The sequence below is a fragment of the Chiloscyllium punctatum genome, chromosome 40 (genome assembly GCF_047496795.1).
Source record: "Chiloscyllium punctatum isolate Juve2018m chromosome 40, sChiPun1.3, whole genome shotgun sequence".
Taxonomy (NCBI): Eukaryota; Metazoa; Chordata; class Chondrichthyes; order Orectolobiformes; family Hemiscylliidae; genus Chiloscyllium; species Chiloscyllium punctatum.
Window position 1 is genome coordinate 57,889,291 of NC_092778.1, and position 24,995 is coordinate 57,914,285.

Sequence of the window (24,995 nt, forward strand, 5' to 3'; positions counted from 1 at the left end):
CGACTCTTCCTGTTTCACAAAGGAGGGAAAATGAATAAAATAGACAGGTTAGCTGACGACCATATCGAGCAAGAGTAAGACTACTCTGCTATCAATTCCCTCCAATCACTCAAACCGTCCTTTGACCTGTTGTTCGTTTGGAATCTGTTAATTGTTTGTCAAACCAGCAGATGGATCCTTCCTCCCTCCTGTGACGTTTGTTCAATTTGTTTTCTGTCTTGGTTGAACACAGCAACAGCTTGCATTTACACAGCACCATTAATTTGAGAGAACGGTGCTCCCCAAACCATATCCCCCTGTGACCCCTTTTTGGGGGTGATCAGTGTCCGGATCCCCTGTTAATAAGGGGCGTGAACCCAATCCTGGGCACCCCACAACTTGCTCATTCGCCCAGTTGTGGGCTGTTCCCTTCCTGGACACGGAGAGGGATGTTTTAATGAAGAAGGATGTGGTCGCATAGCTGTTGCTGCTGTTTTGGGTGGCACGGTGGCCCAGTGGTCAGCACCGCTGCCTCATAGCTCCAGGGCCACAGGTTCGATTCCAGCCTCAGGCAACTGTCTGTGTAGAGTTTGCACATTCTCCCAGTGTCAGCGTAGGTTTTCTCTGGGTAGTCCAGTTTCCTTCCACAATCCAAACATGTGCAAGTCAGGTAGATTCACCATGCTAAATTTCCCATAGAATTCAGGGATGTGTTGGTGAGGTGCATTAGTCAGGGGTAAATGTGGGATGATGGGATAAGTGTGTTGGTCTGGGTGGGTTACTTTTCGGAGGCTTGGTGTGGACTTGTTGGGGCAAAGGACCTGTTTCCACACTGTAGGGATTCTACGATTCTATGGTACAGTTGGGGTAAAGTTGGTGAGATAACCCAAGTGAGTGAGTGGGCAGTGCAGTGACCAGGCAAGGTCTTTGGGGGTGAAGGAGCGAGTACAGGTCAGGGAAAATGTCATGTGTAATAGTGAGGGTGGTGTAGCGTGAACCTTGGTGAGAAATGGGGTCAGCACATGGATAGAGTGAGTGTGAATTATCGAAAAGAAGTTAGTGGCATGTACCCTGGCAGAGTGGAGAAGGACATTGATCTTCTTTCTGCATTGCTGGCTATTCCTCCAGTTGGCTGAGATGGCACTGACCCATTCTGGGCAGGGTCTGGTCCAGCTCCTCCTATGCTGGACCACCGCCCCTCTGCACCACCCTGTCAAGCAGGACCTTCAACTGCCTGTCTACAGACAGGTGGTAAATTCCCCACATCCTGGGCAAATATCACAAGTCAGGGCCTCTCTGAGAGAAAGTGAGGACTGCAGATGCTGAAGATCAGAGTCAAAAAGTGTGGTGCTGGGAAAAGCACAGTAGGTCAGGCAGCATCCTCGGAGCAGGAGAATCAACATTTCGAGCATAGGCTCGTCATCAGGAGTGCTGCCTGACAGGGCATCACTGGGCTGACAGAATTTGTCCAGATACACCATGGGCTTTTAAAGATGGCGCCAGGAATGCTGACCCAATCTGGAACATCTTGGCACTGAGTGATTCCTTTTGGTTATGGGGAGTGAAAGATTCGGTCCAGAATTGGACCAATCAGGCACCTTGGGTCAGGGAAGGTAGTTAATGAGGCAAGCTTGGGCCAATAGTGTGAGGAAGTTGCTTGGGCCTTGCAGAGTTCCTCCATGGAATTCAACGAAATTGACACTGAGAGAAAGTAAGGACCGCAGTTGCTGGAGAGTCAGAGTGGAGAGTGTGTTGCTGGAAAAGCACAGCAGGTCAGGCAGCATCCGAAGAGCAGGAGAATCGACGTTTCTGATCCCCACAATCCTGATGAAGAACTTATGCCCGGCATGTCGATTCTCCTACTCCTCGGATGCTGCCTGACCTGCTGTGCTTTCCCAGCACCACACTTTACGAAATTGACACTGAGCCAAATTATTTACTTAGCACTGATTCAGCCCAGGCTGTGAGGGAGACTACAATGTTAGATCTCATTTCTTCAGGATCTTATAGCTGTTTCCTCATCCATGTCCACGTGACATCGCCGTACTGGGAGATTCTTAATGCAGTCCTCAGCATTAAACCTTTTAAAGGAGGGGAGGTGATGGCCAAATGTTTTTGCTGCTAGACTGGGACTCAGGTTCGAATCCTACTACGCCAGGTGGTGGACTTTGACATCAACAACAAAAATCTGGAATTAAGAATCTAATCATGACCGTGCATCCGTTGTCAGAAGACTTTTTTTATTCAGTCTCAGGATGAGGGTGTCACTGGCCAAGCCAGCATTTATTGCTCATTCCTAATTGCCCAGAGGGCAATTAAAAGTCCCTGTGGGTCTGCAGTCAGATATAGGTCAGACCAGGTAAGGACTGCAGATTCCTTCCCTAAAGGACATTTGCAAAATTGTCGGGTGTTTTCCCAACAATCAATGCACAGTCATTTTACCAAGTTCACGTAACACCATCTGCTGTGGCAGGATTCAAACCTAGGTCCCCAGAACATTACCTGGGTCACTAGATTAACAATCTACTGATAATATCACCAGGCCATTGCCTCCCTATAACCCATCTGGTTCACTGATACCCTTTGAGGAAAGTAACTGCTGTCCTTACCCGAAACACTAACTCTGATTTCTCCTCACAGATGCTTCCAGACTTGCTTAGCTTTTCCAGCACTTTCTGTTTCTGTTACTGTCCTTACTTGGTCTGGTCTACATATGACTCCATAGCCACAGTGATGAGGTTGACTCTTAACCTGAGGTTAACCCAAGGAATTAAGGGCTACTGGGAGAGTGCAGGTAAATGGCGTGGAAATGGCCATCAGCCATGATTGAATGGTGGAGTGGACTCAATGGACCCCGAATGGCCTTACTTCCATTCCTATGTCTTATGGTCTTATGGTCTTAACCACCTTCTGGGCAATTAGGGATGGGCAATAAATGCTGGCCAAACCAGCAATGCCCACAATCCTGTGAAACGAATAAAACAGGTGCTTGAACCATTTTACAACAGAAGATCAGCGTATCAAACATCTTTCCTGCCTGGTTTCACAACCTCTGCACCCATAATCTGTTTGACAATCCTGGACCTCACCATCAAATTTATGTTCCAATCTGTCTAGGTGCGAGTACATTTTTAAAGTCGACAATATGTGAAATCTGAGGATTTACTAAGCAAATTTACTAAGATTCTATAGTTTTGAACAAATAGCACCAAACATTACTCTGTAAAGATAGAACAGTAATCCCATCTTCAATACAGGAGCAACCCAACACCCAGAATAAACATATGGTTAATAAGCTTAATAGACAGAGATAAAGCATACCTCTGCACATACCAATAGTAAATGCAATCATTGCGTTTCTCAGCAACACCCACAGATGTTAATGACGTAACAGATCAAACAATTTTATTAAACCTCACAAGGATTTACAATTCTTTATTTTTGTTAATCTGACTGTCTCTAGAACCACTTCATCACCCAGGATCTCAATAACTGCTCCCATTGGGGTCGATCACACTCCTACTCTGGGTGAACAGTTTCCTGAACTCCAAGACTGCACCCCACTGTAGTCATTCACAAACACATTGCCAGTTCCTTACTGACAGCTAGCCATATCCAACTCTGAGCTTTTCCCCAAGGTCCAATCTTGCTCCGTTGCATCAAGGAAAAGCCACTTTCGAAGTTTTCAAACCCCATTCTTTTGGTGGTACAGAGGTATTGTGCTAACAATACCAGGAGAAAGTGAGGACTGCAGATGCTGGAGACCAGAATTGAAAAATGTAATGCAGGCCAGGCAGCATCCAAGGAGCAGGAGAATCGACGTTTCGGGCATAAGCCCTTCTTCAGGAATTCCTGAAGAAGGGCTTATGCCCAAAACGTCGATGCTCCTCGGATGCTGCCTGGCCTGCTGTGTTTTTCCAACATCACATTTTTCAACTCAGCTAACAATACCAGGCAAGGCAATCAAAAAGTAAAGCACTCAGAGCTGCAACTGTGTAAAGAGTTTCATGACCGTGGGATCCACTCAAAGATTTTAATTATCTGAAACAGTCTAATCTTATATGCCCCATGGCCACCACACTTAGACATGAAATAAAATCCAAAAGAACTGTATATGTTGTAAATCAGAAACAAAGACAGAAGTTGCTTGAAAAGCTCAGCAGGTCTAGCAACAACTATGAAGAGAAATCACTGTTAATGTTTCGGGTTCAGGTCAAGTTCTGAGGGAGGGTCACTCAACCTGAAATGTTACCTCAGATTTCTCTTCATAGATGTTGCCAGACCTGCTGAGCTTTTCCAGCAACTTCTGTTATTGTTTATGACAATTAAACATTGTGCCAATTCAATTATCCTTCATTTTGAAACCTTGATAATTGTAACTCATCATTTTAGTGACCACAGCATGGATCTTGATAGGAACAATATCATCAACAGACATTTTCCTGAAGGTCTATTACAAATTATTTATCTTGAGATCATAAGAACTAGGAGCCAAGAGTATTTAATTCAATCCCTCAAGCATGTTCCATCTAATGTGATCATTTCCATAGAATCCCTACTGTGTGGAAACAGGCCATTTGGCCCAACAAGTCCACACCAACCCTCCAAAGAGTATCCCACCCAGAACCATTCCCCTTCCACTCTACGTTTACCCCTGACTAATGTGCCTAACTTACACATCTCTGATCACTACGGGCAATTTAGTATGGCAATTCACCTAACCTACACATCTTTGGATTGTGGGAGGAAACCAGAGCACCCAGAGGAAACCCATACAAACACAGGAAGAATGTGCAAACTTCACACAGACAGTGATCCGAAGCTGGAATTGAACCCAGGTCCCTGATGCTGTGAGGCTGCAGTGCTAACCACTGAGCCACTGTGCCACGATGTTGGCTGTTTTTACCTCAGCCTTAAGTCTGTCTGCCTTTCTGTTTAAGAGCGTTGTTAATGCACCCATTCTACGAACTTCTCTACAAATGTCAATGGCCTATTGGCCTTCTGCTGATGAGATGGACAACTACCATGTCACCGGCATATTTCAAGATATTTTTGTTGATTGATGACTTGTTTTTTCCATGGAGAAGATAGCATCAGTCAAAAGTTGTGTTCTCTAAAAATATTGAAGTCTTCTAGCCTTGCAATGGGAAAACTATTTTGAAAAATTTAAATTCATTCTCATTGGGAAACAATCTTTTTACTTTCTATTATAATACGTAGTAGTCAAAACTGTCGATGCAAGTTTCATGCCTCAGCCAATCAGAGAAAGACAACCTTTGGACATTTACAGTTCAATTCCAGCTTCTTATCAAAATGGCTCTCGCTCTTGTGTTAAGCATCAGTTATTGTACAATTAGTTGCATCGTCAACCAATTTCAATCCATGAAGCACAAGTAAAATATTGCTAATGCCGTAAATCTGAAATATAAATGGAATATGCTAGGAAACTCTGGCAAGCAGAAACAAAAACAGAAATTGCTGGAGAAACTCAACAGGTCTGACAGCACTTGTGGGAAGAAAGCAGAGTTAACATTTCGAGTCCAGTGAAGAGTCACAGATGCTGCCAGACCTGCTGAGTTTCTCCAGTAATTTCTGTTTTTGTTTCAGATCTCCAGTATCCACAGTCCTTTGTTTTCTTTCTGTCAGGCAGAATCTGAAGTGAGGGAAGTCGGGTTAATCTTTCAGGTTGATAACCCTTCCATCAGAATTCTTGGTTATATGGAGTGTCAACCTGCAGATAAAGGATTCCTTTGATACAAAATAGTGACAAACAACTAATTCTGGAATTACTTCAAGAAAGGAATCTCTGCTGGGGTTTAGATGACAGCTATAAACAGCCTAAGCTTTGTGTTCCTTGTTCCTGGGGCACAATCCTAACTCCTCAGTTAGATTACGACCATTAGATCTTTTCCAACCATCAATTACCATCTATGCCAGCGTTTCCCAAAGTGGAAATGACTGAATATTCCACACAAACATGGCAAATAGCTGACTGTGTCACTTCATCTGTACTCTAGCTGTACCTCAATTTAATTTGGAATTAAAAATCTTAAAAGTGTGGATGTTGCTGCAAAAAATGCATCCACTAAATGCAAAGATTATAATCTAAAAAGCATACATTTTTAAAGTCTCAGAATCATTTAAAAGAGCAGAAATTGAATGACCAAAGAGAAGCAGAGATTTAGGATTTGTAGATCTTCTCCTTTATAAATCCCATTTGATTGTTTCGTTCTCAGGGTTATTGGGTACGTGGATAATTGGTGACTGAGCCACAACTGTCTCTTTTCCTCTCCTGCCAAAAAAAATGAATAATATCTAATCTCTTCCAGTTCACTGTGTAGACTATTATAGCATGCATTGGACTTGCCATCTTGAAAAGTTGGTTCATTCGGTTACTAACAACATCCAAACACACTGTCCATCAATGTGAAGATCACTGTGCATTCCCAAAGTACTTCCCAAATACTTCACCTCTGTGACCCCATACCTCAGCTTTAAAATTGTTACAACCCTTCAGGAAGAACAGAGAGACCCAGTGAGAGTGGACAGTCATATTAAAACTCAGTCAGAATTCCAGGATGGTCAATGCAGATGCAGATTTCATTCTGTCGAGGAGATTTACCAGAATTTTATCTGGGCTGGAATAAAGACTAGGGCTGTTTGACTCAGAGCAAAGATAGTTGTACAAAGCTATGAGTGGCATAGATAGAAAAGGTAGAAATAAATATTTCCCCTTAGTAAAGGAGTCAATAACTGGGAGCCATGGATTTAAATAAAGGGTCAAAAGGATTGGAGGGGGTTTAATGAAAAGCTTTTTTCACTCAATACCTGATGGGAATCTGGAATTCAGTGTCTGAAAGGGCAGTAGAGGCAGAAACCATTACAACATATAAGAAGTATCTTGATGAGCACATGAAATACCACAGGATACAAGTACTGGGAAATAGAACGAAGTGGATAGGTCTTGATGACTATCATGGACACAATGGGTTGAAGGGCCATTGTGCTGTATAATTGTATTACTAGAAATTTCAATTCCCAACCCCACTTGGGTTCTTGATCATCACTTTAGGAAGCTCTGACGTAGATTGTAATCAATAGCTAGATGTGATAATGGGGTTGTAATCTAACCAAGGATTTTGGATTGTTTTCCATGGTGTTCAGGTTGGGTAATTTGTTACATGAATGCCTTCTATTCATCTTCCCCTGTTTTCTAATAAAGGATTGGTCCTCCACATATCGACAAGTGATGGCTGGGGAGAATTGTCTGCAGTTGTCTGTCAAATAGCAATTCCGTTGGTAAGGGACTGATTGCACTGACTATTATTATTCTCCAAAGCAATAAGGGTCTGTGTAGATCATACTTTAGAGTGGCAAAGCCATAGAGGTTTACTGCACAGAAGACTCATTATGCAAATGCAAGTCAAAAGCAATTACCTGACTTTATTAATCCCATTTTCTAGCTCTTGGCCCTTAGCCCTTTATGCCTGGACATCAATAGTGCACATCTAAATACTTTTTCAATGCAATGGGGGTTTCTGTCTCCACCATCCTCACAGGCTGTGAGTTCCAGATTCCCACCACCCTCTGGGTGAAAATGATTTCCCTCACACCTCTCTAAACCTCCTGCTCCTTACCTGAAATCTATGCCACTTGGTCACTGATCCTTCTACCAAGCGAAAAAGCTTCTTCCTGTCTACACCATCTATGCCACTCGTAATTTTACCCATCTCAATCCTTCCCCTCTCAATCTCTCCTGTTCTCAGGAAAACAACCCCACTCCGTCCAGACTCTCACTTTGTTTGTCAGCAGTTCCTGACTAAATATTTTACAGTTCAAACCATGCTTCTACTATTCAATAGAATCTGGAGTGATAAAGTCAACTGACAGAGTGAACTCCCAACTTCACACACATTGTCTTAAAGGACTTATGTGTATTTGGGTCTATTGTTAGAAAACAAATACCAACAATGCTCTAAACAGATAAAAGATTACTCTTTGTATCCATAATGATTACATCAGATGTATCATAGATTTACAAAAAATAGGTAATTTGATGAAGTGATCTGTTACAACCACAGAATCATCTTTGTGGATGCTAAAGGAGCTTCTAGTCTGGTCCATGGCTGTATAGGTACACGGAAAAAAGCAATGGCCGCTTCCTGGCTGCTGGGCATGAAACTTTGGTAGGCCTCATCTTCCCTCATAGGCAGAAGTGAGGACTGCAGATGCTGGAAATCAGCGTTTAGATTAGAGTGGTGCTGGAAAAGCACAGCAGGTCAGGCAGCATCCAGGGAGCAGGAAAATCTCGGATGCTGCCTGACCTGCTGTACTTTTCCAGCACTACTCTAATCTAAACTCTAATCGAAACTTATCTTCCCTCATAGCATTTTTGATATCTTGCCAAATCCCTAGCCAGAATACCATCTCTCTTGGCCAACTTGTTGCTTCAATCAATCCCAATGTGTGAATAGGATATCACATCACTTGGATCCTGGGACACTGCCTTGCCTTCCCTTAAAGATGACTCCTTGAGCTATCACAAGTTTAACTTAGCGAATGGCACTCTGGAACACCCTTCCATCTTCCATCTGTCGTTCATCGCTGCTATAGTCCAAGGATCTTTGGATATTCCCTGCTTCAATGTTTGCCACATTGAACTTATGCATTTTGGGGTGCTATAAGCATAATGCCTTCCATTTCAGTATCCAAAAGAACTACCCATAAATTGAGAGATGTCTGCAGTTTTTGATTGAGAGATGTCTGCAGTTTTTGACAGGCTAGTTAGTCAGCTTAGAGTATCAGATGTGACCATGTAGGTGCTTAGCTTATAAGCTACATCACAATCACAGCATTGCAATTTGAACAGCAATCACTGTGAACCTTGTCATACACGAGGACCCTGTGACAGATCAATCTCACAAATAGGTTGGCAAGATGTGACTGTGATGTGGAAGTGCTGGTGTTGGACCAGGGTGGACTAACTCAGAAGTCACATGACACCAGGTTATAGACCAATAGATTTATTTGAAATCACAAGCTTTCAGAGCACTGTTCCTTCGTCAGGTGAAGTCACTCCACCTGTCAAAAGGAGCAACACTCTGAAAGTTCGTGATTTCAAATAAACCGGTTGAGTTATAACCTGGTGTCGTGTGACTTCTGAAGATGTAACGAATGGGATGCCACAGGGTTCGGTCCACAGGGTCCAACTATTTATAATCTCCATGAATGATTTGCTATAGGAAGGATGTTAACTTGAAAGGGTTCAGAATGGATTTTCAAGGATGTTGCCAGAGTTGGAGGGTCTGAGCTATAAGAACAGGCTGAATAGGCCAGGACTGTATTCCCTGGAGTGTTGGAGGCTGAGGGGTGACCTTATAGAGATTTATAAAATAATGAGGGGCATGGATAGGATAAATAGACAATGTTTTTTTTCCCTGGAGTGGGGAGTCCAGAACTAGAGGGCAAAGGTTTAGGGTGAGAGGGGAAAAGTTTAAAAGAGACGTAAGGGGCAGCTTTTTCTTGCAGAGGTTGGTGTGTCTTTAAAATGAGCTGCCAGAGGAAGTGTTGGAGACTGGTACAAATACAAAGGCATCAGGATGGTACGTGAATAGGAAAGGTTTAGACATATATCCTGGTAAATGGAAGTTTATTTATTGAGGATATCTGGTCTGCCTGAACAAGTTGGATGAAATGGGCTGTTTCCATACTGCACATCTCTATGATTCTGTAATTCTATTTCAATGTGTGTTTAGAAATTACTTTAGCTAAATTTGCAAATGTCTCTAAAATGGATGGGAAAGTAATTTGCAGTGACGAAATAACAATTTATGAATGGATATGAATTGGTTAGGTGAATTGGTCAAAATGTGGCAGATAAAGTTGAATTTGGTAAGTGTGAGGTATCCATGTTGGTCAGAGGAATAGAAAGGCAACTTATTATTGAAACAGTAAGAAATGTCAACGCAGAGGGATCTGAGTGTTCTTGTGAATAAATTGCAGAAAACTAGGATGCAATTAGTCAGGTAATAAGGAAGGCAAATGGAATTTTGGCTAAAGGAATGGAGTACACAATTAGAGAGGTGTTGCTGAGACTGTTCCTGGAAAATTGTGAACAATTTTGGCCCCCTTACTTGAAGAGAGATGTAATTGTATTAGAACATAGACCATAGAACAATACAGTGCAGAACAGGCTCTTCAGCCCTCAATGTTGAGCCAACCTGTGAACTAACCTAAGCCCATCCCCCTACACTATCCCATCATCATTCATGTGCTTATCCAAAGATTATTTAAATCTCCCTAATGTGGCTGAGTTAACTACATTGGCAGGTAGGGTATTCCACGCCCTTACCACTCTCTGAGTAAAGAACCAGCCTCTGACATATGTCTTAAATCTATCACCCCTCAATTTGTAACGATGCCCCCTCGAACAGGCTGACATCGTCATCCTAGGAAAAAGGCTTCCACAGCAGATCCTATCTAATCCTCTGATCATCTTGAATGTCTCTATCAAATCCCCTCTTAGCTTTCTTCTTTCCAATGAAAACAGACCCAAGTCTCTCAGCCTTTCCTCATAAGACCTTCCCTCCAGATCAGGCAACATCCTGGTAAATCTCCTCTGCACCTTTTCCAATGCTTCCACATCCTTCCTGAAATAGGGCAACTAGAACTGTACACAATATTCCAAGTGCGGCCACACTAGTGTTTTGTACAGTTGCAGCATGACATTACGGCTCCAGAATTTTTTAGTAAACCACGGTTCCCTTACCTTATCACTTCCTCCCTGCCTGACAGGGACATACCTATCAAGGACACACACAGTATCTGTTCCTTAAACCAGTTCCACATTTTGATTGTCCCCATCCCCTGCATTTTGCTATCCCATTCTACGCCTAATCTCATTATAATTTCTCTTCCCCCATCGATAACTCTTGCCTTGTGGCATGTATCTACCCCGTTCCATCACTAAACTAAACGCAACTGAATTATGGTCGCTCTCTCCAAAGTGCTCACCTACAACTAAGTCAAACACCTGGCCTGGTTCATTACCAAGTACCAGATCCAATGTGGTCTCCCCTCTTGTCGGCTCTTCGACATACTGAGTCAGGAAACCCTCCTGTACATATTGGACAAAAACTGATCCATCCAACGTATAGAGTTATAGCATTTCCAGTGAATGTTGGGGAATTTAAAGTCCCCCATAATGACCACATTGTTCCTTTCACTCCCAACCAGAATTGTTTTGCCAATCCCATCCTCCACATCCGTGGAACTCTGCAGAGGCCTGTAAAAACCTCCAAGCAGTCTGACCTCTCCTTGCCTGTTTCTAACCTCAGCCCATACCACCTCAGTAGACAAGTCGTCATGAAAAGTTCTTTCAGCCACTGTTATACTATCCTTGACTAACAAGGCCACACCTCCCCCTCCTTTACCACCTTCCCTGTTCTGAATGAAAGGTCTAAACCCTGGAACCTGCAACATCCATTCCTGACCCTGCTCTATCCATGTCTCTGAAATAGCCACAACATCAAAGTCCCAGGAACTTATCCAAGCTACAAGCTCACCTACCTTATTCCGGATACTCCTGGCATTGCTGTCTGCCAGCACATTCCTGTGACCCTGAAATCCTGTGTCTGTCCTCCCTACTCTCACCCTCCTGTGCACTGCAACGACACCTCCAGTTCCCATCCCCCTGCTGAGCTAGTTTAAACCCACCCAAATAGCACCAGAAAATTTCCCACCCAGGATATTAGTACCCCTCTGGTTCAAGTGAAGACTGTCCTGTTTGTACAAGTCCCTCCTCCCCCAGAATGAGCCCCAAATATCCATGTACCTGAAATCCTCCCTCCTGCACCATCCCTGCAGCCACGTGTTTAGCTGATATCTCTCCCCATTCCTTGCCTCGCTATCACGTGGCACGGGTAACAATCCAGAGATAACAACTCTGTTTGTTCTAGCTCTCAGCTTCCACCCTAGCTCCCTGAAATCCTGCCTTCTATCTCCTATCCCTCTTTCTACCTATGTCATTAGTACCTATGTGGATCACGACTTGGGGCTGGTCACCCTCACCCTTCAGGACCCCAAAGATACGATCCGAGACATCATGGACCCTGGCACCTGGGAGGCAACACACCAACCGTGAGTCTCGTTTCTTTCCAGCAAACTTTCTGTGTGACCTTCTAATCATTGAGTCCCCAGTGACTAACACTCTCTTCCTTTCCCACCTTTCCTTCTGTGTAACAGGGACAGATTCTGTGCCAGAGACCCGCACCCACCTATATTCCCCTGGTAAGTTGTTCCCCCTCACAACAACATCCAAAACAGTACACTTGTTTTTCTGGGGAATGACCACAGGGGATCCCTGCCCTGACTATTTCTTTCCCCATTCGAACTGTCACCCAGCTTTCTTCGTGCCCAGGAGTAACTGCTTCAATAGACAAGAGTTACTTATGAAGGGATTGAACAATTAGGCCAATACTCTCTGGAGCTTAGAAGAATAAGAGGCAATCTATTTGAGGTGCACTAGAGAGGATTAACAGAGTAGACATTGAGAAGATGCTTCCTCATTTGGGGCAATCTCGAACAAGAGGTCATAGTTTTAGGATAAAGGGGATCAGATTTAAAACAGAGATGAGGAGAAATTACTTCTCCCAAAGTGTCGTTAATTTGTGGAATTCACCATCCCAAAGTATGGTGGATACTTGGACATTAAGTAAGTTAAAGGAGGAGATCGACAGGTATTTAATGAGGAATGCGTTAAAGGGTTATGGAGAATGGGCATGTAAGTGGAGTTGAGGCCCAGATGAGATCAGCCATGATCTTATTAAATCGCAGAGCAGGCTCTAATGGCTGATTGGCCTCCTCCTGCGATTAGTTAAGACCGTAAGACCATAAGACGTAGGAGTAGAAATTAAGCCTTTCAGCTCATCAAGTCTGCTCTGCCATTCAATCATGGCTGATTTCTCATCCCCATTCTCCTGCTTTCTCCCTGTAACCCTCAATCCCCTTGATACTCAAGAACCTATCTATTCAATGATCTGGCCTTCACAGCCTTCTGTGGCAATGAATTCCATAGATTTATCACTCTCTAGTTGAAGAAGTTTCTCCTTACCTTCGTTCTGTTAGGTCTTCCCTTTACTCTAAGGCTGTGTCCTTGGGTCCTAGTCTGTCTTACCAATGGAAATATCTTCCCAAAATGTACTCTGTCCAGGCCATTCAGTTTCAGTTAGATCCCCCGTCATCCTTCTATTCTCCATTGCATATAGACCCAGAGTCCTCAAACGTTCCTCATAAGTTAAGCTGTTCATTCCTGGGACCATTCTTGTGAACGTCCTCTGAACACGCTCCAGGACCAGTCCATCCTTTCTGAGACATGGGGCCCAAATCCACTCACATTAGTCTGAATGTGGTCTGACCAGAGCACTATAGAACCTTAGAAGTACATCCCTGCCTTTATATTCAAGTCCTTTCAAAATAAATGCCACCATTGCATCTGCCTTCCTAACTACCGACTCAATCTGCAAGTTTACATTGAGAGAATTCTGAACTAGAACTCCCACATCTCTTTGCACTTCAGATTTCTGAATTTTCTCCCCATTGAGAAAATAGTTCATGCCTCTATTCTTCTTACCAAATGTCCTTGTATATTCATCTGTAGATATGAATAACTTTATTGTAATCTGGTGCCTGCTAGCAATATATAACCCCAGAATGAAAGGACAGTGTTTAGTATCTCTACAGTGTTATATGATTACTTATGATGGTCAGTTCTTTGTAGTTATTTCATTTCCACAGTATTTAATCTGCTGAAATTGGAAGGATTGCGGCTTGTATAATTGTTAGCCAATCTTCAAAACCAAACTACACCTAATCCTCTCTTCAATATAAATGTTATCAATCATATGACTATGATTTGTAAAACAGTAATGTGGGTTCATTTGAATATAAAATTAAATATAAGTAATATTAATAAGGAAGTAAAGTGTACATCCTGTGACTTCAAACACCTCCTGCTACAGATCTGTAGACTGATCACAACTCATGTGATTGTTATGTTGCATCCTCTGTTGAGGTGATAGTAGTTAAAGTTACACTCCTTAAAAAGGCTGCATTGCAACAAGATAGGAGTGCATCATTTCCCACAGAAGTTGGTAAAAATCTGGAATTCTGTCCCGCAATAAGCTGTGGGTGCTGGGAAATTTGGAGCTTCTAAGAGTAAGGTCAACAGACTTTATTAGTTAAGGATATCGACAAAATTAAGAAAAAGATCAGTAAATAGACTGAAGGATTTCCTTCAATGGTACAGCAGGCTTGAGAGGCTGAATGATTTATTCAGATCCCTAAAGTTCTATCTCATTTGATACCAAAATGGATTTGATGGGTCAAAAGGCTGATTCTTCTTCCTATGGTCCTGTGCAATATAAGACCATAAGACATAGGAGTGGAAGTAAGGCCATTCGGCCCATCGAGTCCACTCTGCCATTCAATCATGGCTGCTGGGCACTTCAACTCCACTTACCCGCATTCTCCCCGTAGCCCTGAATTCCCCGAGACAACAAGAATCTATCAATCTCTGCCTTGAAGACATTTAGCGTCCCGGCCTCCATTGCACTTTGCGGCAATGAATTCCACAGGCCCACCACTCTCTGGCTGAAGAAATGTCTCCACATTTCTGTTCTGAATTTACCCCCTCTAATTCTAAGGCTGTGTCCATGGGTCCTAGTCTCCTCACCTAATGGAAACTAAATCCATGTTGACTTGTTCTAATCAGACTCTGCTCTTCTAAGAATTTAGAAACCTCATCCTTAATGATGGATTCTAGAATTTTACCAACAACCGAGGTTAGGCTAATTGGCCTATAATTTTCCATCTTTGGCTTGATCCTTTCTTGAACAATGGGGTTACAACCGCGATCTTCCAATCATCCGGGACTTTCCGTGACTCCAGTGACTCTTGAAAGATCTCAACCAATGCCTCCGCTATTTCCTCAGCCACCTCTCTCGGAACTCTAGGATGTATCCCCTCGGGGCCAGGAGATTTATCAATTTTAAGCATCCACCCTTTCCAAGCCATGTATTATCTTGTACGTCTCTATTAAGTCTCCCCTTAATCTTCTAAACTCCAATGAATACAATTCCAAGATCCTCAGCCGTTCCTCATATGTTAGGCCTACCATTCCAGGGATCATCCGTGTGAATCTCCGCTGGACACGTTCCAGTGCCAGTATGTCCTTCCTGAGGTGTGGGGACCAAAACTGGACACAGTACTCCAAATGGGGCCTAACCAGAGCTTTATAAAGTCTCAGTAGCACAATGGTGCTTTAAATTCCAACCCTCTTGAGATAAGTGACAACATCGCATTCGCTTTCTTAATCACAGACTCAACCTGCATGTTGACCTTTAGAGAATCCTTGACTAGCACTCCCAGATCCCTTTGTACTTTGGCTTTACGAATTTTCTCACCATTTAGAAAGTAGTCTGCGCTTTTATTCTTTTTTCCAAAGTGCAAGACCTCGCATTTGTTCACATTGAATTCCATCAACCATTTCCTGGACCACTCTCCCAACCTGTCTAGATCCTTCTGCAGCGTCCCCACTTCCTCAGTACCACCTGCCTGTCCACCTATCTTCGTATCATCGGCAAACTTCGCTAGAATGCCCCCAGTCCCTTCATCCAGATCATTAATATATAATGTGAACAGCTGCGGCCCCAACACTGAACCCTACGGGACACCGCTCGTCACCGGCTGCCATTCCAAAAAAGAACCTTTTATCCCAACTCTCTGCCTTCTGTCAGACAGCCAATCCTCAATCCATCCCAGTAGCTCACCTCAAACACCATGGCCCCTCACCTTGCTCAGCAGCCTCCCGTGTGGCACCTTATCAAAGGCCTTTTGGAAGTCTAGATAGACCACATCCACTGGGTTTCCCTGGTCTAACCTACTTGTCACCTCATCAAAGAATACCAACAGGTTTGTCAGGCATGACCTCCCCTTACTAAATCCATGTTGACTTGTTCTAATCAGACTCTGCTCTTCTAAGAATTTAGAAACCTCATCCTTAATGATGGATTCTAGAATTTTACCAACAACCGAGGTTAGGCTAATTGGCCTATGATTTTCCATCTTTTATCTTGATCCTTTCTTGAACAATGGGGTTACAACCGCGATCTTCCAATCATCCGGGACTTTCCGTGACTCCAGTGACTCTTGAAAGATCTCAACCAATGCCTCCGCTATTTCCTCAGCCACCTCTTCCGGAACTCTAGGATGTATCCCCTGGGGGCCAGGAGATTTATCAATTTTAAGACTTTTTAGCGTTTCTAGCACTATCTCTTTTGTAATGACAACCATACTCAACTCAACCTCCTGACTCCCTTTAATTGTTGGGTTATTACTCATGTCTTCCACTGTGAAAACTGACACAAAGTACTTATTGAGTTCTCCTGCTATTTTCTTATCTCCCATCACTAGTGCTACATGTATGAACATTTGGTAGCGATGGAATAAATTCAATTCCTGAACAGTTGTAGAGTCATAGAGAATCATAGAGATGGACAACACAGAAACGGACCCTTCGGTCCAACTGAACCATGCCTACCAGACTTCCTCAATTAATCTAACCTCTTTTGTCAGCATTTGGCCCACACCCCCTAACCATTCTATTCTATTGCAATCATAAGAGCTTTATTCATAGAATCCCTGCAATGTGGAAACAGGGCATTTGGCCCATCAAGTCCACACTGACCCTCCGAAGAGTAGCCCACCCAGACCCATTACCCTACATTTACCCCTGACTAATGCACCTAACCTACACATCCCTGAACAAAATGGGCAATTTAGCATGGCCAATCCACCTAACCTGCACATCTTTAGATTGTGGGAGGAAACCCACACAGACATAATGTGAAAACTCCTCACAGACAGTCGCCCAAGGCTGGAATCGAACGCAGGTCCCTAGCGCTGTGAGGCAGCTGTGCCCCTGTTCAAGGAAAGCAACACTAGCTTCTTGGTTTGAAAATTGTCACAGCAGTATGACAATTAACGGTCAGTAGCAAGGAATACAGAAAGAGAAAGCCTACATTATTCCAGCTTTAATGGACAGGAGGTGTCTAACAATTAACATCAACATAGCTCAAGGAAACAGGAGCCCCTTAGCAATGATAACAACTTTACTTACTTCACTCTGTGCAATTGAAATCTGCTTAATTAATCCTAATTAATCAACATGACTGTCCACTTCATATGCCACCTGATTTTACAATCCACAGATTAAAACTATCCTCCGAGTTTAGATTACAGGTTTTAAACATACTGAACATTTGCAGAAAAGGCAACTGGGCAATAATCAAATTGTTTCGACAATGTTTTCTCAATATTCCATACTGAGAAGGAAACTCTTCATAGAAGTAAATATTGGTCCAGAAAGCAGGGAGAATGCTGCTGGATGTTCTTTGAAATAATATCATAAAATCTTTAATTTTGAAATGTTGAAGGCAGATATTTAAGGTCACATCTGTAAAAAATCTTGACCTTCTAGAACAGTGACTGAATCTAACATTTGTTCAAGCTGATGACTGCAGAACCTGTAAACTTATTGGAATGATGTTTATTCTGGTGGTACTACAACAAATAAGGTAAACATGGAAGACCATCAGCTTTGTTTTCAATTCACAGCAATCTAGAATGAGCATTTTGTTTAATACAGGGTTGAGCACATGAGTAAGTTTAGTTTCTCTTCAAAAAGGAGCCTAGGACATTTAGGTCATAGAACATAGAACAGAGCAAAGTACAGCACTAAACAGGCCCTTCAGCCCACGACATTGTGCCGAGGATTATTCATAATCTAAAATAAAATAACCCAACCTGCGCACCCCTCAATTCACTACTGTCCATGTGCATGTCCAGCAGTCGCTTAAATGTCCCTAATGACTCTGCTTCAACCACCACCAGCAATGCATTCCATGCATTCACAACTCCCTGCGTAAAGAACATACTTCTGACGCCTCCTCTGTACCTTCATCCTAATATCTTAAAACAATGACCTCTCGTGCCAGTCGATCCTGCCCTGGGGAAAAGTCTCTGGATATTGACTCTATCCAAGCCTCTCATTACCTTGTATACCTTGATCAGATCACCTCTCTTCCTCCTTCTCTCCAGAGAGAGAAGTCCGAGCTTAGTCAACCTCACTTCGTAAGGCAAGCCCTCCAGTCCAGGCAGCATCCTGGTAAACCTTCTTTGCACCCTCTCCAAAGCCTCTATCTTCTGGGCGACCAGAACTGGACACAATATTCCAAGTGTAGTCTCATCAGGGTCTTGTAGAGCTGCAGCAAAACCTCGTGGCTCTTAAACTCAATTCCCCTGTTAATGAAGGCCAAAAAACCATATGTTTTCTTTTGTGCAACTTACTTCTGATGTTAAAGAAACTTTGTAAGCTTGTGTGGAAACACTTCAATGATGATCCACTGTTTTAACTAACTAAATAAAAAAGAAAACATGATCCATCAAACTAGATTTTATTTTGGGATCTGACTTATACAGTAGCACCATCAGCTGGGCCACAATACCTTGTTGGGAATAGACTATCTGTCACATTTTACACATTGTAGCTGTAATTAGACTCAAAAGGACTTTGTTGACTTCAAAGTGGTTGGGACACCCTGAAGTCACGGCTGTATATGTAAATGCAAATATTTAATTTTTCTATCGCACAAGAGAAAATGTCAACATCTCCCAGTCAAAGCAAGGATCTTCCATGCAATTAACATTTCATTAGAGTGACAGATCAACTCTGTTTAAAATTAATGCTACATACATGCTTTTCAACACATCAAGGAAAAATCTGAAATCTGAAAAATATCCCATTTTAAAATATGATATCCTAAAGGGCTTCACAATGAATCATTTGCTCTTGAAGTGCTGTGATCGTTATTATATAACCATATGAACTTCCTGTTCATAAATAACAAGTAAACTCAATGGAGAGTAAATCCTTTAATCACAACATTAGTTAAGGGATTAAAATTCACCTCACCACCATAGAACTCCCAGACTTTCTTTAGTTGAATATAATAATTCTGTGGGATACCTTAAATCATATTTCAACAATGGAATTGGTTCAAACAACACACCGCTGGAATAAATTGGCATTCTACACTACAACTCAAGAGTGGGACTTGAACCCACAACTCTCTGACTCAGAGCTCACTAACACCTCCCACTTCTGAATCAAGCAGAAGAGAATGGCAGGCAGTTAATGAATATGATGACACACCAGGAAGAGAGACAATCTGATTAGACTAACAGAGCCAATCCCATACCTGCCACATGCAGATTTACAAATGTCTGTTATCATCAATGCATGCAAGTAGGATGGATGAGGAGAATCTATTGAGATATGTAGCATTGCATTATCAAGGTTTAATGAAAGTGCTATACTGAGGGATTCTGTAAATAAAACAAATGTCCTCTGAGCAATCTGTGCAATTACATTATCTCTCTCTTTGCCTGTGTTGCTTCCCAATGCTGTCCACCCCCTTGTTCATTTTCATCCTACAGATAAGATAATGCAGTATTCTTCAGAGACTGCTTGGTTTCAGGTGTGGATGAATCATCTGTATATCTCAACATGGATGTTTAATGTATGAGCACAAAACTTTAGTATCTGAAGCACTTATCATTACCAATGCAGTGTAGGATTTGTTTGCTGACAGACATCCTCTGAAGTATCAATACATTTGTAATAGAGGAATTATAAGGAAGGAAGGAGGATGGTGGAATTATTTTGTGGCAGCCATGGGTTAGCTCAGATCTCTGTACTAAACCTCCATGGACTTTTTCGATCACTAAAGTTTCCTCAGAGTAATGTTTTAAATGAGAAGCGAACAGTATCATTTGGGAATTACAGATTCCACCTCCATTTTACATTCCATTTTATTACTGCCAGTCAAAATCAAATTTGACTGATGAAAATTCTGTTGAAGCTGTGATAACCAAAATATTTTCAACTAAATTCTCCAGAACCTCTTGAGCACATCATTAAGCTGCGTTGAAGAGATTTGAAAGCTTCATTACACGAGTAAGCAAAATATGGCATTGTCTAAGGATCTTCTGTACTTTAATGAGGCACTTCACCATCACTGTGACTAGATAACTGTAGGTCACACACACAATCCTATTTATTGACAAGGTTGTTACCGGGACTGGAGGCTTTGAGTTATAAGAGGAGGCTAGATAGGCTGGGCCCTTTGTCCCTGGAGCATCGGAGGTTGAAAGGTGACCTTACAGAGGTTAGTAAAATCATGAGGGGCATGGATAGGGTGAATAGCAAAGCTCTTTTCACCTGGGTTGGGGAGTTCAAAGTGAAAGGGCATAGGTTTAAGATGAGAGGGGAAAGATTTAAAAGGAGCCTGAGGGTCAACGTTTTCATGCAGAGGGTGGTGCCTGTATGGAAAGAGTTGCCAGAAGAAGTGGAAGATGCAGGTACAGTCACAATATTTAAAAGGCATCTGGATGTGTTTGTGAAAAGGAAAGTTTTAGAGGGATATGGGCCAAATGTAAAAGGGAACTATTTAGTTTGGGGAAACGTGTAAGCACGGATGGGTTAGACTGAAGGTTCTGTTTCCGCGCTGGATGACTTTATGACTCTATAATGAAACCATCAAACAGATGTATGTCAGATCACTGTGATAAAAATATCACAGAAGTTTAATGTCAAATATCCCCAACAGTATGAGCATGGTGTATGCTAATCAACACCAGTCAAATTAATGATGTCATTGCTTCTGAGTAATATGCAGTGGTAGTCATTTTAAGCTTAGGACTATGGTGAAAAATGAATTGGTCACCCATTTTATATGCCTCCCCATTTTCCCTCCCAGCAGAACAATGGTGATTGGCAGCTACTGTGGTTTACTGAGCAATACAGAAGAACATTAGTGGGCAGCACGGTGGCACAGTGGTTAGCACTGCTGCCTCACAGTGCCGGAGACCCGGGTTCAATTCCCACCTCAGGCGACTGACTGTGTGGAGTTTGCACGTTCTCCCCGTGTCTGCGTGCGTTCCTCCGGGTGCTCTGGTTTCCTCCCACAGTCCAAAGATGTGCAGGTCAGGTGAATTGGCCATGCTAAATTGCTCGTAGTGTTAGGTAAGGGGTTCATGTAGATGTAGGAGTATGGGTGGATACGCTTCGGCGGGGCGGTGTGGACTTGTTGGGCCGAAGGGCCTGTTTCCACACTGTAAGTAATCTAATCTAATCTAATCTTGACTCGAGCCTTGAGGGAGTTATGATCAAATGTAGACTGAGGTACCAATGGAGTGCTGAGGGAGTGTGGTATTGATGGAGATGTTCAAGCAAAACCCCTCTCAGGTGAACACAGAAAATCCAGTCGGAGAATGTGAGGACAGCAGATGCTGGAGATCAGAGCTGAAAATGTGTTGCTGGAAAAGCGCAGCAGGTCAGGCAGCATCCAACGTTTTTGGAACGCTGATAGGGGAGGGGAGGGAAATATATCCTTGATGGTGGGGTCCGTTTGGAGGTGGTGGAAATGACGGCGGATGATACGAGGTATATGGAGGTTGGTGGGATGGTAAGTGAGGACCAGTGGGGTTCTGTCCTGGTGGCAATTGGAGGGGCGGGGCTCAAGGGCGGAGGAGCGGGAAGTGGAGGAGATGCGATGGAGGGCATCGTCGATCACGTCTGGGGGGAATTTGCGGTCTTTGAAGAAGCAGGCCATCGGGGTGGTACGGTATTGGAACTGGTCCTCCTGGGAGCAGATGCGGCGGAGACGAAGGAATTAGGAATATGGGATGGCGTTTTTACAGAGGGCAGGGTGGGAGGAGGTGAAGTCTAGGTAGCTGCGGGAGTCGGTCGGTTTATAGTAAATGTCCGTGTTGAGTCGGTCGCCAGAGATGGAAATGGAGAGGTCTAGGAAGGGGAAGGAGGAGTCTGAGACGGTCCAGGTAAATTTGAGGTCGGGGTGGAAGGTGTTGGTAAAGTGGATGACCTGTTCAATCTCTTCGTGGGAGCACGAGGCAACGCCGATACAGTCATCGATGTAGCGGAGGAAAAGGTGGTGGGTGGGGGGTGGTTTTTTCAGAACGCTGATAGGGGAGGGGAGGGAAATATATCCCTGGTGGTGGGGTCCGTTTGGAGGTGGTGGAAATGACGACGGATGATACAATGTATATGGAGGTTGGTGGGGTGGTAGGTGAGGACCAGTGGGGTTCTGTCCTGGTGGCAATTGGAGGGGCGGGGCTCAAGGGCGGAGGAGCGGGAAGTGGAGGAGATGCGATGGAGGGCATCGTCCATCATGTCTGGGGGGACGTTGCGGTCTTTGAAGAAGGAGGCCAAATGCAATCTTCTTCCTGACCTCTCCGCCCCCAACCCACCTCTGGCCTATCAACCTCACCTTAACCTCCTTCCACCTATCGCATTTCCAACACCCTTCCCCCAAGTCCCTCCTCCCTACCTTTTATCTTAGCCTGCTTGGCACACTTTCCTCATTCTTGAAGAAGGGCTCATGCCCAAAACGCCGATTCTCCTGCTCCTTGGATGCTGCATGACCTGCTGCGCTTTTCCAGCAACACATTTTCAACACAGAAAATCCAGTGACAAGATTTTTAGATTAGATTACTTACAGTGTGGAAACAGGCCCTTCGGCCCAACAAGTCCACACCGCCCCACCGAAGCGCAACCCACCCATTCCCCTACATTTACCCCTTACCTAACACTAGGGGCAATTTAGCATGGCCAATTCACCTGACCTGCACATCTTTGGACTGTGGGAGGAAACCGGAGCACCCGGAGGAAACCCACACAGACACAGGGAGAACGTGCAAACTCCACATAGTTAGTCGCCTGAGTCGGGAATTGAACCCGGGTCTCTGGTGCTGTGAGGCAACAGTGCTAACCACTGTGCCACCGTGCCGCCCGTTTTTGAAGACCAGAAGAATGCTGCTTGGTATTTTTTCATCAATACTTCCCCAGACAACTTCACATTGCTAACTGTGGAACTAAACAGTAAGACTGGAGGAGCTTTGAGGGGAGCAGTGTTTATGGGATTAAGGAAATCTAATGAACAGAAGTTTATATGCCCCAAAATCTCCCTCCTACAAATCACTAACATGTTACTCTCACATAATCGCGACAAAATAACAGGTTACTCTCTCTTTGTGCAAACTGATCTTTAGTCACATTTTTAAACAAAAACAATCTCCAATTCCATTGTGCTTTTCAAACTTTTGCATGCAAATCAAGATGATTTGAAAAGTATGCTACGATGATTGCAGTTTCACTCTGAGATTACAATGTAAATCAAACTCAGTGCAATGGGAGGGAAGTTTCAATCCTGTATAACATATGGAATGTATTGGATTGTCCCACTACGTTTTACTGGGTATGAGTTCACAGATCCTCAGCATTTTATCAGTTTTACATACACTGTTCGGTTTACTATAAACTTTTATATAGAAAGGATAGGTTAGGCTTTAAATTGCTACTAATTGTTTGTATAAGGCTCATTGCATTTGGCTTCAAATAATTTTAATGGTCAGCTCTGTGTTATGGCTTCAGTTATAGTCTTGTCATTATTATCAGTCAACAGTAGCATCCCCTTCCCAACTAACTCGAAGTACAAATCAAAACCTAGTTCCACTGGGCGGCACATGTTGCTTCGTGTCAGACAGTAGACTCCCAAAGCAATGGCTCTGTAAAGAAGCCGGTCACAGTAGGGGACTTCCAGGGGGCTAGCAGAAATGTTTCGGGATGTCCTCAAAGCAGCATGGAGATATCGAATATCCCCTGCTGACTGACAGGACTTTCAGTTGGTCGCCAACCAAACTGAGAAGGCCAGTCTGAGAAGACACCAAACACGTTGGCAGACTTCATTGGGAAAGTACAAAGGTGATATTGAAGCACCTAACTATCAAACAACTCATCCACTTCAATCCTTGCAATATGCCAGGGTTTGCAGTGCACAAGTTAAACTTTATCATTATTCTGTGGCCCTTATTCTGTTTCAATTCTCTCCGTGTCTGCGTGGGTTTCCTCCGGGTGCTCCAGTTTCCTCCCACAATCCAAAGATGTGCAGGTCAGGTGAACTGGCCATGTTAAATTGTCCATAGTGTTAGGTGCATTAGTCAGAGGGAGTTGGGTCCGAGTGGGTTACTCTTTAGAGGGTCGGTGAGGACTTGTTGGGCCGAAGGGCCCGGTTCCACACTATAGGAATCTAATCTAACCAGTCAGCTCAGAAACCCACCAGGCCATAATGGAAACAAATTGTCCTCAACTTGAAGGACAGCCGAAGTAGATGATTATTAAATGACTGCAATATATTTTCATCCATTAGAATATATATGAAAGGTCACCTCTGTAGACTTGTGAGTAGCATCTGTCTATCAAAATGACCAGGACCTTTGGATAGTTCATAAATTTAATAATCTCATCCAATGGCGATCAAATAAAATCATACACATATTTAAACCAGTATTCATTTTCATCTTCTGAAGTAGTTAACCAGTTATTGCATCACCAGTAATCCAAAAAAGAACATAAATGTAGCTAAACAAGGAAGCAATCAGGGTCCGAGAAAAAATGCTGGTTTGCAATGTCAGCAAGGTTGGGATTCCTGACAGAGAACCTGCTTCCCTTCTCATGACAAACATCATGACCTTTATGGAGCAAAAAGGTGGTCTATTGCCAAGGTTCAATTCAAGATTGCAAACAGAGCAGGCTATGAAAAGGTGAAACAGAAACACACATTTTCAAAGTTCAACCGGTGATGCATTATACTCCCTTCCCCCATCACCAGTACCAGGTACAGGTCATGGCAGGTTCATATTGTGCCCAATTTTCCAAGGTCCAATTTTGGGTCAGAAAGATCAGTCATGTTGCATTTACTTACAGGTCTCATTTCAATTGAATCATTCCTTAACTTGGGCTTCATGCCTTTTTTTTAGTTTAGACAATGGTGCATTCCCAATGTATGTCTCACCCTATATGGCATTTTGGGGAGTCCAGT